The 14094-nt window shown below is 35.8% G+C and overlaps 1 long non-coding RNA gene across 3 annotated transcripts in view; it reads right to left on the reverse strand.

Annotated features, from left to right (window-relative positions):
• Nucleotides 1–517: 517 nt before the first annotated feature.
• Nucleotides 518–14094, reverse strand: part of LOC116451573 — a 28352-nt gene continuing 14775 nt past the window's right edge. Inside the window, exons 2-6 of one of the 3 annotated variants that reach the window (XR_004243233.1) lie at nt 4197–4351; nt 2741–2820; nt 2438–2485; nt 1836–2002; nt 518–591 (exon numbers count right to left, since the gene is read on the reverse strand). This is a non-coding gene — a long non-coding RNA (uncharacterized LOC116451573). The remainder of the gene's footprint in view (nt 592–1835; nt 2003–2437; nt 2486–2740; nt 2821–4196; nt 4352–14094) is intronic. The other 2 variants (XR_004243232.1, XR_004243234.1) reach the window with 2 other exon arrangements.

The raw sequence follows: 14094 nt of genomic DNA on the forward strand, positions 1-14094 counted from the left end.
CTAGGAAGTGAACAATTAGATGTGTATGACCTGATATGAGTACACACGACACAGCTTTCCACATGAAAGACACTCCTCTGATGAAGAAATCCCATCCATCTTGTAGAAGACTTCAAGCAGTGAAAAGCCTGGATATCTTTGTCCTGTCCTTGACACCAACTATTGTTTCCTTGTTTATAAAGGAAACAATATTTATATTTTATTTGTAAAGGCCAATACCTCTTGTACAAGAGGAGGGAAAATGCCACTCTTCCCTTTCTCCCTCTACACACCTCTCAGACCCTGTTACCTACTCTTTATTCAAATAAGCTGTAACAACCAGGGTCCTCAGTAGAGGTATTTATCTGCACTACACTGTGCAAGGAAGGCGTATTTTTGTAAGCTACAAAATCATGCTTACAGATACCTTACCAATAACCTTGCAAGTTTGTCAGACCTGTCAACTTGTACCATCACCATAAGAAAGTGGAAGAAAAGAGTAGACTTTAAGGAAGGAAGCTTAAGAACTCTTTACTTGCCTTTAATAATCAGAGAAGCTGGAGGCCTTAGGACTTGCTAAGAAAATGCTGTTCTAGATGATTTACAGAAATACTGCAAATAAAAAAAAAATCTCTAAGTTTGCTTCAAAACACAGTCCTGAAATTCAGCTTTCAAACTGGCAGCAGTTGTATTAGATGTCATCTCATCATCTCTTAAAAAAAAAAAAGGCCAAGTGTTCAATATTTGGGACCAATTGTAATCAAAAGCTTGATCCATGTTTTGAAGTTTGTGATCAATATGGAATCACTTTAGTGTGCCACAGCTTCAGTAGGCATTTGGCAACTTCACAACAGTCTTAAAAAACAAAAAAAATTAGATATGCAACTGTGAGTCCAATGGTCAGAAAAGAGGTGTTTGAAGTAAACAAATAGATGTGGTTTTTGCCTGTAAGCCAGAATTTTGTTATCACATAGTCAGAGACAACCTGGCACAGACATTCCATTTAAAACTTCAAATCATGTATATTTTTATCCTATTATGTTCTTATTTTCATGTCTCATTCTGCTTTCAATAACCAAACTCTTAGTCTTTAATCAAGCTTCTGGAAATCAATGTCTAGCAAAATGATTTTTTGTTTTAAAACAGATGCATGCAAAAATGTTAAATCTTCCTTCTGGCACTTTATTCAACAAATATTAAAGAATATCACAGCTTTCTTCATGCCTTCTCTATTTTTTCTCAGCAAAAGCAAGCTATGCTAGACTGACAAATTATAGATAGTGCCTTTATAAGTGATCTACTGTAGGAAGCATAAAAATACAATTAGGATAAATCATTTGAACACATTCCTTCATCTAAGAATGATAAGCTGCAATATCTCTCCATCTGTCCTGTTGACATCTATATCTTTCACACACTTGTATCTGAAAATTATTTCTTTCAAGATTAATCTGACTACATTACGCATTGTTTAAACACAAACCTTTAAACTTGATTCTGTGCTTCAAAGTATAAAATCAATGTTGTCCTTCAGAATTATTCAGACATTGAGAGGGAGTTTCATCTATGAGCAGATGAATCTTCCCATTAGAATTTCTGAATATTTGTTTTCCATCAAGCTGGCCTCTTAACCACCTCTCAGTTTTCTGTTGATTGCAGCATTATGCCACATTTCACAAGTAATTTATTTTATTCTGTCAATATTTACCTGTAAGACCGTTCAAGCTTTCCAGTATTTACTCAAGATCTTAACTTTTCTGGGAACAGAGACAGAATGTTTACTATCTCAAAATCTTTGAAATAGGTTACTAATCAAAATAAACATATGCTAAAAAAAAAGAAAGAGTAATATTTACCTTTTCTGTCAAAATGAACACAAGACTTCTCTCACTTAAGCTTATTTCAAAGGGTTATGTGCACTTTCAGAGTTCCAAAAAGGGGTAGTGACTTAATAGTAGTAACAGGAGCCAACTGGGAAACCATGTCCTTGTTTCCAATGGAAAATATTTGTCTTATTTGTTTTCTGGAAGAGAGTAAATATTTTAAATGAAAGGCAGATTTCCCAAAGGAAAAAAAGATAATAAAATGTGGAAGAAATGTAAAATATGTAGGAAACCAGAAAAAGTATGGATTGGCAATGACTGGTATTTAACAGTGAATTATTTGGTGGGATGAAGGACAACACTGAAAAGAAAAACATCTGCCTGAAGAGACTTCTCTATCACAGCTCCTGAAGGGTGGGAATTGGGATGGATCTGAATATTTTCGTCTGTATTTTTTGCATAAGACATGCACCATGTTGATGTCAGTGATACTTGCTGATAAACCTATGCTAGGAGCACTGCCAATACAGATGAAAATGAAAATATTCCATAGGAAAAATTAAGGGGACTTGATATTTAATTACATTTTTGTTAATGTTATAAATGCCCACAAGTTTGAGGTAACTGAGAATGACCTGGATATGGCAGGCAATTTCCAACCACAAGTCAGTATTATGATCAACCTGTGAAAAAAGATAGATGTTATTCTGAGTTGCTTCCAAAGACTCAGTCATGAAGTTCAACATGTGATGTGCATTCAAATTATTACATACAATGAGATCATATAAATTCAAATTATTGAATTAATTGAAATTTAAAAATACGAGACCTATTAAAAGCCACAAAACCTCTCATAATTTGTGTGGCCAAATGATGAGAAATAAAAACTTCCAAATGTAGAGTGAGGAGCTAATATATTGAAGATACTATTTCCATACCTGTTCCCAGAAAAATTTTGGAAACACTTTTGAGGCAAAAATTCAAGTTACAGTTCAGGCCATCACTGAGCAGGATTAAGCTGAAAAAGAAAAAAGAATCACAAGCAAATCAAAGCTGAATTTTTCTGGGGGAATTTTTTATTTATTGTCTGCTGGGGGTTGTTGTTTGAAAGCAGAGACTGTAGGAAACATGAAGTGCAAGTTTTCAGTAGGCAGCTAAGAAACCACTTCCTGAGACCTGTTACTATACAGAACATTATATGTTGGAATTTTATTGTTGCCCACAGTATTGCAAAATTACATTCCCTGGAACATATTAATTTATTTGGAGTTATATGAGGAAAGAAAACTAAGGTATTGCGTGTTTTTTGAACAATGGTATATTATAGAAATTTGTTGCCTTTGGGAAACATTCTGTCAGAAATTCTTCTAATATTCAATAACATCAGGTGGGGAACAAAACCTTTGAGGCAGGAATGGGTCTGAGCTCAGAGCTACACTGTGAAAATCACAAAACTGGATTTCACTGTGTAATGGCTTCCCTGAGCCATTGTAATACAGTTTCCTAGATGTCATCTATTCCAACACAGGCTCTCTATTCCCACCATTTTAAAATAAGCAAAGGAAACTCATTAAAGCAATATCAATTTGATTTTAAGCATTTGATTCATCTTTTTTAGAAGAATATCATGTGGAAAAATTTGTGCAACAGATTTGAATTTTGCAATTGGCCCAATTCCAACATAAAGAAAGTCTGGACATCTAATGTCATCCCAGAATAGGTAGGATGTATCTTGGATATCAAAGAAGATACGAGACAACACTTCCTCCAGTTGTTACACGCTAATCCAGTTTGTATTCTTGGGCTCCTTTCCTTCACTACTCTCATTTCACCATAATAACTTTAAAATCTGTGACTCTCTGACAAACATTAAGCAATAGTTCAGACAAATCCTCCATTTTCACTTGTTTCTCTGTAGTGCTTGAATCCCCAAGTCTACCTCAGTCTTAAGCATAGTCCTGTGCGATTTCCGACTGTGTACTGGTGCAAAAAAAACCCCAAAAGTGTCAATGAAGTTTTAGTGGCAGTCCTTAGCTTTGAAGACGTTTTTCTGAAACTACAAGTAATTCCAAATACACCTGCATACAAATTGTTTATTGATTTCTCTAATACTCCCATGCAATTTTTCAGACAGTTGGAGTTAATGAACTTATTTCCAAGGAATCCAAACCTATATTCAACATATGAGACCCAACAAATAAGTCTTTTTCTTGCCTTTCACATTTCTTTTTTTTTATGTGTCTAGAAACAGTCTTTCCAAAACATTTTCTTTTGCCATAGTCTGATCAACAGAAACCAAGGTAGTAAGTAAAGTTTATGATTTTTCAATGAGCTGAATCCACTTCAAACTAGTTTTTCAGGTGTATGAGACTAGGAGAGATGTTCAGATCTTACCCTGTAATATCTCACTGTAACAAAGCAGCATTCAAATGTAATTTTGTCAGCTTCTGATCATCCAGATCTGGCCTAATCACAACAAATTAGAGCTCCTACTGGAGCTGGAGTTTGTTTGCTCCAGTAGGCAGTGATTCCATGGGTCATGTTCATGTCTGAAAACATTTGTGAGAAGCATTGTAACCAGCTGAAATAAGCTTTATAGATAATCTAAAAAAAATTATTTCATCCTAGTAATATGACAAGATGTTACACCATTCCACTTGTAAAGAAACTCTGTAATAAATGACCTGTGATTCACTAGAGAACCTGAAGTTCAGATAACTGATTCAAATGTTATTTTGAAGTCTTGTTTGACCTATTGCATTGGATTGGAGAATGGAAACCCTGGCCTGCACCTGCTCCTTTCTTCTGAAGGCAATATTTCCTTTGCCCCTTAGTATATGTGACAATATGAAAGTTACATTAATATTAACTCTGTTGGTGTTAAACCTCAAACTTTAATTTAGGCAAGCCAGCCTGTGACTGATGACTGGTGAACCCACTTCCATACATACTCTGAATGGCGGTTTAATTGCGTTTCATGAGATTGAATACATAAATCAAAGCCCCTAGGATTGGAAAAATTTTATTGAATAACCTACTTCATGCCCAGGTATTCTGTAAGATAGGACTGATTTCAATTAGTATCTGCAATAAAGGAAAAACTGTGAGCAAACCGACAAGGATGCAAAATCAACTATAAGGATATCTTCAAAATATTTCTCCTGATATTTTCCTAGCAAATGTTTTGTATAAACAAACAAAAGAGAAAAAAATGGTTATTTAAGTTTGTGATTTTCTGGGTCTGAAGCCATCTCTACTTCTGGTCATAGTACAGACTGAATGAGAGCCTCCTTGCTTTATTTAGGTGACAGATTATTACAGTAACAAATGTGAAAACTGACCAAAAATGTCTGGAGATGGCAGAGGCTGATGGAGCTGGAGCACATGCGCTTGTTTCCCTGTTTGTTACAAAGTACATTAAAAGTCAATGGAGGAGAGAAAAGGTGGAGAGCATCATCCAACGTGTTGAAACACATCACATCTCCTACAAAAAGGTTGTCTGTCTCAACATCCTTCAGCATTTCCATTTCTCACGACTATATATGTCCTTACCTATTTCCTTATCTGTATGCAGTCAAAAAATTGACTGGTTTCTTTTATGCTGAGTCTCTTTTAAACCAGTTCTTCTGCTCACACTCCTAGGAAAAGCTCTCAAAACCTCACTTTACAAAGATTAGACAGAGTCTTTTGTGTATTCCAGATTTTTTGTCTGCTTCTCCATCATCTACACTCCCTCCTTTAAATGTGTGTGATTAGCCTTCAACAGTACCATTACCCTTACTTCTCTTGCAAGTAATCCTTCTCACTGGACATGGTCCTACTCTGAGGCTCAGACCCATGACTGATTGCCTGAAAAGCTGTCTTACACAACATGAAAATTAAAAGCTCACATTTTCTCCTGCACTGTGTACCTCCTCCAATGTGGGGGGAAAAAAAACGGAGTGGCAAAATCAATAATGAATAGTTTTGCAATTTGTTCAGATGCAGAGAATTTCTCTCCCAGGACCAGGAACAGAACTCAAAAACCATTTTTTAATCAACATAATAAAGCTTGGCCTCATTATTCTGCCTCTATGAATTCAGTGCTTTTGGTATACTGGCATTGTTGCTGTTGGCACCTGCAGCTTAAGAGGCTGAATTATAAGACCAGCTATTTAAAAACATGAGAGGACACAGGATCTGTACTTTTTTCCTCAATAAATTCCTATATTTTCCATTTTTCAAATGTTTTTATGCTAATTATTCCTTGGCCAAAGCATTGAAACAACTTATTTTCTCCACTCCACAGTGGTTCCCCAAACAGAAAGCTGCAGTCCTGCTTGTTTTCATCATTTGGCCCTCTCTGGTTTATGGAATTTCAGTCTGTAAGGAAACTGCAGTCACATAAAAGTCAAAGTTATTACTCTCTATCAAAAAAAAAAAAAATTCAAAGGCAATTATGCTATTTTTGCTGTTAATGATCTTAATTCAAGGTTTTCATCAATGCTATTATACTGTAGATACAAAATTCTTCCTATGGGCTCTCCAGTGGCTTTTTTGGAAGATAAATTTGTAAAGACTCCGGGGATAAACTTTGCCTCAAAATTACAGTCAAAACTAAATAAAAGTAATTAGCAACCTTTTACTGTCTGTTAGGTCTTCACATATTCTGACTTGAGCCACAAGAGATGGCCAAGTCTATTTGTCATTATCATTTTTTCTGAGTGTGTCTGTGGTTCTCCCAGTCTCCAGATTAATGCATTGTGTTTGTCAAGTATTAGCTGTCCTCGGTGGATTTCAATGCCCTCGTCTTAGAATTCAGTTAATTAGCTCAGGGTGCAGGGGATAGGGAAACAAAAAAAGAAAAAACTAACAAATGGGGGAAAAAAAATGAAATAAAAAAATCCAACCAAAAAAACCTTGTGAGAACCTTAAGTGTTGGAATTGTAAAAAGATGAGAGGCCCGGCGACTCCAGCGGGGAGAGTTACTTGCAGACCAGCCAATGTGGTTGATAAGAGCAAAACTCCGTTTATTAGCAATCCAGAGGCACTTATATAGTATACCAGCTTGTTAACTCTTAAGTGGCTTAAAACTTATTAAAGCAAATTTCTACTTCTACATAATTGGACTTACATTGGCAAGCTTCTACAGTTATGTTATGATTAAAAGAATTCAGAGTTTATCTTCCTTCTCTCTCGGTCTTATCTACACAGCTGTACCTTCTCAAAACTCCCTTCTTGTTCCCAGCTTGGTTCTCACAGAGATTTTTCTCATGGAGAGTTTTTCTCACACACAGGCCTTCTGCTTGCAGACTCTTGCTACAGTTCTTTTATTGATCCCATATTTCTATGAATGATCCATGTCCCTGATCCTTTAATAATTCCCAACACTTAAGAACCCTGTATTTTATAGCATCCTTTATATATAGAGAGAGAGAATATACTATATATATATAGTTCATACATATTTTCCATTTTCAGTTATGTTCCTGATTCTGTCTTCACACCGTAATTTTCCTGTAAACAAAGTATTGCCAGTAGAGTGAATATTCTCAATTGTTACTAAAAGAGTGAGTTGTATGCTTGAATAGTGTTTTGGGAGTAAGAATCAATATTTAAGGTCAAAAAGTTGTCTGGTTTTTAAATTCTGGTTTTGGTTTTATGCTGCCATACATGTAAGAGGATTTTCACTATGATTAAATTATCCCAGAGAAAAACAGGATGTGAACTGGACCACATGAATTTCAGAGCAGACAGACACAACCATGTGATACCCTACACAACTGTGACCCAGTTATTAGGTGGAGGAATGAACTTTGTGCTTGTGGAGCCCCAGAATTTTCCAGATACTGCATTTATGAAAAAGTTGGACCTTTTATTATGATCTTTTGAAAAGGGTAAGAGGACAATTTACCACCATTTACTCCTCTACTATGGAAACTATGAAAACTAGGACACACAAAAAGTTAAATATTCCTAAACATAGCATATAATTACAAAGGCACCTGAATGGAGCATGCCATTTTCTATGAAGCTTCTCAATAATTCATTATATTCTTCAAAACTTGTTGCAGAACTGTGAGGTTTCAATGCAGAAGTTGATTACCTCATTAAAGAAAAATGAGGATTTCACTAGAACTCCCCATTCAAAACCTTATATAAGGTTATATATAAGGGATAACTTTAAAAGTAAATCAAACTTCCAATTTATATCAAGTTGATCAGGGCCATGTCCAAGCAAGTTTAAGCATCCCCAGTGGATGAAGGTTGTACAATCTCTCTGGTCACCTGCTCCAGTGATTGTCCTATCTCATTGCTAAAATATTTTTTCTTGAACGCATCAGAAATTTCCTTTCCTGCAAATGATGATTAAGAGACTGAAATTCCTGCATGTCCTAGTTTCAAAAATCCTTCAGGGCTCTCTGCTCTACTGCTGCTAAACCTGTGACAACAGTTGAGAAAGGTTTTAATAAAAATAGAGAGAAAAGAGGCAGAGAACTGGTTTGAGGGCACAGATGATAATTGCATGTTTCCTCATTTGCTCCCTGGTGGGACCATACACACACAACTGGGTAGCTACCAACAAGAGAGATGTGAGTAGAAATTGGCGTTTCAAATGTTGACTGTTTAACTCCAGAGAGTTTATGTTATCTATTTACCACGGGTTTTTTTGAAGTCCAGCAGACTGTGGAACCCAGAAGAAGACAAAGGTTCTGAGATGCCCCTCTAACCCCCCTAAGTTTTTAGCCTGGTGAAGTAATTCTTTGACGTGTAGTGAAAGAGCTTGTTGCTGTGACACTGATTGCACAGATTAGTGTACAACCACTGATGCAGCAGCATAGATCAGTGAGACTTAGACCTTGGCTCCTGATGTCCAGCCACAGTAATCAAGTCCCAAGAAATTCAGGATATATGCCTAGCAAACATGCAAGCTAACACACATTCAAAGTTTCAGATTTTAAGTGAGTAGAAAATAAAGACATATTGTATCTACAGCCTAGATCAAAAGATCACCGGTTTTACACAGTCTCAAAGTATTTAGTGAGTTACATGTGCCTATATTAGATACACAGATAGACACAATACTGTAAGGAAATTAAAATTACATTAGTGTGCGTTGTACAGATTTATTGTATTTTAATTTTAACTAAATTTGAAAAGAAATTAAATAGAAATAATGAGAAACTTATTCCAACATTTGTCCCACTAGATACCTCGTAATTCTTATTCTGTGATTTTAATATTGACATATAATGAACAAAAGTTACTTCCCAATGTGGTTATCTAATACCACTACACCCTCAACAACGCCCCTAAAGTAATTGAGGCTCGTGAAAATTATGTATCTAGTTCTATTTCTTGTGTCAGAATAAGAAACACTCCAGAACTTTCAAAATACTGAGTAAAGCATGCTACATTATTCACAAATATTTCTTTCAAGCGACCAGCTCAATTTATGCCAATTTATATCATACAGCCATTTCAAAACTGTGCAAGTCTCCCCCCAATGACACTCCAGTCCCAGAAGGGAGAAAGGCTTGAAGAGCAAACATTTAAAGCTGAGCTGAGTTTATGCTTCACAGGAGCACAGGGCTTAGAAAACAGTATGAAACTCTGGCAACAGATCTGTTTGCCTATGAAAACATGACTGAATCTTTTGAATTACTGAAGAATAACAACATGGTAAATCACTGCCTGTAGGCAGTACTTTATTGACCTGTGGAGCAGGAGATGGTGTGACTGTGCTGTTCAGCCTTAGAGTGGGCTGTGACAGATGGGGGCTGTGGAGAAATTAAACCAAATGATAGTTTGGTGCCTGAGCTCTGAGTGCTGAGATGAGCACATCAGAGTAACTTTCACATTAGCTGAGGAGAGTGCAATAGATCTCAGCATTGCACCCAGTGATGCTTTTCACCTTTTAAATTTTATCCCATGAACTACTTTGGCTTCTAATGAGAATGTCTTTTTTCCTCAAACAACATAGTACAATCTGTTCCTGCAAGTCATATTGAAAAATCTGTTCGTAGGAATTGTTCCACAGCAAAAGCAGAATGTTCATGAAAGCCCCAGCCACAGTGAGGTGTTCTGTTTCACAGGAAGTCCCATTAAATTTCATTTTTGATACAAAGAAAAAGTGTAAATATAAAGATTTATAGCTGGGCAATAAAGAGAATAGAAAGACACATAAATGTAGCAATAGACAAATATGTATCTGACTAAATTATGGTGTTATATTCTTGCCACACTAAAAATATTGCAAGTATTTTATGCTGAAAACTCAGGTGATCCTTTGAGAAAAATAATGCTAACATTCAGAGGAACTCCTGCTTTGGTGATGGATACTCACTGAGAATTCAGAACATCCAGGAAGATGTCAATGAACTATTCCAGTTTAAAAACAGCAGCACTGGTTTATTGACTGGTTCTGTGTAAGAGGCCTCCCAACAACCAGGTTGGCTGCAAGTCCTACCAAAACAGCCAGACTTACTGACTCTGACTGGAGTTTCCAGGAGTTAATATAATTGCTTGTAGAAAATCCAGACTGCCAGTCTTTTCCAGACCCATACGAGTACCTGGGTACTACTTTCACCTAGCTACAGATACGATGCTCCTCAGAAAAAAACACTCAGGCAACTAATCTGTTGAAGTTGAAGGAAGAATTCTGCATCTTCCTGCTTGAAAACACCTGCTACTGGTCACCTCACAGGACTCAGAGTAATCCCTCAGTGTCAAGTTTAGCTTCATAATTAAAGAAAGAAACCTATTTCCGTGATTCTAAAGCTCTGGTATTTAGTATGATAAACTAATATTCTTTTCTGGCAAGTGTTCTTCATTTTTAATCATATAACAAAACAGTAGTTTGTTTCAACAATAGGAAGGCTAGATATGACAAGCTGTTGTTCTACAAATGAGTCACTGTCCTATTATTCTGGTTCTGAGGCCTGAGGACAAAAATATGCCATTCATTCTCTATAGATATCCCAATACTCTTCCCAGAAGTATCAAACCAGATAAGACTTCTTTTCTTTGTCAAAATACTTTGGGAAGATGTCTTCTAGTGACTTTTTTATGACCTACTTTTTTTTTTCCCTCTGAGGCCATGAAGAGGAAGAATGAGCACACTGTTTAAAGTGTTGGCCAAGCAGTCTAGAGTGGGCTCCAGCATCACTTGAATGCTTACACATTGCACCAGTGTGCAGGTAAAGGTGTGGAAGGAAAATTTCCTCCAACAACCCCACTCTAGGTGCTGCTGTTGGACTCTGGACATTTTGCATATCTGGAAAAGAGCAAACCAAACTGAAATGATGACACCTTGAATGATGGGTTCTTGGTTTCAGTTCTATAACAGTATAATAGCCTGAAAGGAAAAAGCCTTCATTTTTAACCATAGAGTGGTTTGTGTATTTGACTTTCAAACTCTTTTTTATTTACCAGGTTTCCATTTTAACTATCTTCTATCCACAGCTGATTGCTGAGCAATTGTTCTCTGGGGCATACGGATAAGAAGGGTTTGGTTTCCCATACAGCTCCATAGTGGTGTTGATAACTTGCAGCCTGTGGAACAGCTATGGGCACTACAAAGAACATTCAAACAAAGCTTTGCTTTCCTTGCTTTTCAACTTGCTCTGAGTAAAATCCAACTATAAGTAATGCCAGAAAACACAACTGTGGCAAATGCTATTTTGGAAAATAATTTGTAATGCTACTAGAGAATATGACTATGAGAGGAAAACATTGAAAGTCTGAAGAACTGTCATCACCCAGCTGCCTATTCGGGCATCTCCAGCATCACAACTTCTCCATGAAATGCTATTTGAGAGCTATTGTAAAGAAAATGAGAATATCTGCAAAATACTTCACTGTAGAGCATATGAAAAGTTTCAGAGGACCATTCATTTGCTGCACAGATAGAATGAGCAAGGAAGCAAATTACTTTTAATCAAAACCACACTAAAATATCCTATAACAAAAGACTAGGGAAAAAAAGGTAATCTAAGTGCAGACAGAGAGATCCTACACTAAAAGACTGATGTCTGTATTTTACCAATCTTTACCTTTTTATCTTCGTTTTGGAGATAGAAAATCATTCATTTGACTTGAAAAGTGATTTAAAAGGGCTCTAGTTATCAAGTTACAGCTTGCTAGAAACATATGTAGCAGGGTGGTGATAAATTTGTCAGGTTCAAATAGCCCTGTTTATCTAGACACAGACATTGAATTCAGAGTTGCAAGCCAGACAGTGCAGATTTAACAACCTTTGCTTGGCAGCAATCTACTCTTTGTACTCAGGAGGCTGATTAAATTGGAGTGGTCAGCCTGCAAGACTAATAAGACTCAAAAACACAGTCCTGTGTCTAGGCTTCATCAAGGGCAACAGTATTTGTTCCTCACTTTTGCATTTTTATTTTACAGAAAAGCTTGTTTAAATTCTGGATTAATAAATTAATAAATAAAAGGACATTTCAATTGCTATTGAAAACTGCTCTATTTCACTGCAACATCATCTGTAATTATGGAAGAATAAAATAACAAAAAGTATAGCCATATCTTTATTTTCTCAACATCCACTGATGTAAAAGTGACAATTTCTCATTAACTAGTATCAATACTGATCTCTATTTTTGTAAGAATAATAATAAAATGACCTATTCTAAATTCCCCTTTTTAGAATACTTCAAAATTGCAGCATGAAATACTTTCTTCTACTCAAATTCTAAGCTATTTTTGGTTGTATAATAATGAGTGAGAAAATGTAAAAGGCAGAAGTTTCGCTTCCCTTGAAAATACATAAACTTCACAACCACCACCATCCTTTTTAGATATTCATGCTACGAACCCATAGTTGAACATTAATCTATGATTAATGAAAAAAATATTAATAGGGTTATATAATTCTGAAGAACACCTCGTTTCTGTTGCTTTGCTGAAGAGATGTTTATTTGCATAACTGGATGTTTAGGAACAAGGAGTGTAAGTGCAGCTGGGTTTGGGTCTGCTCAGAGGCCCATTCAGCCTGGTAACGTGTCTTCAGCATGGCCATAGTTACAGTAAAGAAATGACATCCTGTGGTTCTCACACAACAAAAACCAAAGGTTTAAAATAATCTTTGCATGAATATAATTCCAATAGGACCACAAAATTAATGTGGACTTGAAAGGATGATTCAGCACTGTCATCTTCAGAATTTGCAACCACTCTGCAGCTAAAAGAAGGAAACTGCAGATATTCATGTGAGTATTCCTTAATCCCGTGCAGATTGTGAAATTCAGTCTTGACAGATTTCTTAATTTTTAGCTTTTAATTTCTTAATTTAAAACAAGCCAAAAAAAGAACAAATAAAGATATCGGTAATTTACCTCTCCCTATAAAACACTTCGCAATATCTTGTTTGCATTTAGAATGAAAATATGTTATCAATAACATGATTCCATTGAAGATGTTGGTTTGCCAGAAATGAGTTTAGCTAATACTTTTAACAAGTCATTTATGGTATTAATTAAGTAATTTAAGTATTTTAAAAACCTGGTTTTAATATATTGCAGTTTATCTTTGTCTCATGAAAAAGTTAGCTATTAGGCAAAACAATTATTTTACTTTCTTTGAAGGGAAAACTGAGAACAAAAGATGGTAAATTGCTGATCATCACGGATACATGCTCCCTTGACAATACTTTTATGGTACTCCCTTTGAGGAAAACGTGTAAATTTTCTGATAAGATGCTTTTCTTTGGTGGAAAAGAAGGCAAAATTTTAACATCTCCCTAAGCCTCAAGAAACCAAGAATAAATTATTTTTCACAACATGGTGAGTGGAAAAACTCTGAGATGTATGGGGCGGGTGGGTAGGATTTCAAGATTTTTCAATCATTTGACTTTTTTTTTAGATTAAAAATTCCAGTGGTATGCAATTACCATACTAACAGAGCTAAGTATTGCTGCTTTTGGGTAAGGTCAATCTAGATGTTCTAGAAACAGAAACACTCCCTATGAAGAGTTCTAGATTTTCTTAGACTATAATATTTTATATTTTAAAAGGTGATTTTATGTTAAAATAATTGGACATGAGAGAAGGCAAATTTTCCAGCAGGAAAAGAAAATTCCTAAGACAAAAAAGTAAGCACAGCCATGTCCCATCCAACAGCAAGTAGTTATGGACTACTTTGCTTCTTGCTAAAGAATAATGTTGGTTTTAGCACATGACAGTTTCCTTTGCAATCTTTTCAGGACAAGAGGATTATTTATTTCTAGTGTAAATCATCCAACTGAAAAAGTAGAACCTGTTAGTGATGAGCAAACAGCACTGTGTGTGGGCAT

This window comes from Corvus moneduloides, chromosome 1, assembly GCF_009650955.1.
Source record: "Corvus moneduloides isolate bCorMon1 chromosome 1, bCorMon1.pri, whole genome shotgun sequence".
Classification (NCBI taxonomy): Eukaryota; Metazoa; Chordata; class Aves; order Passeriformes; family Corvidae; genus Corvus; species Corvus moneduloides.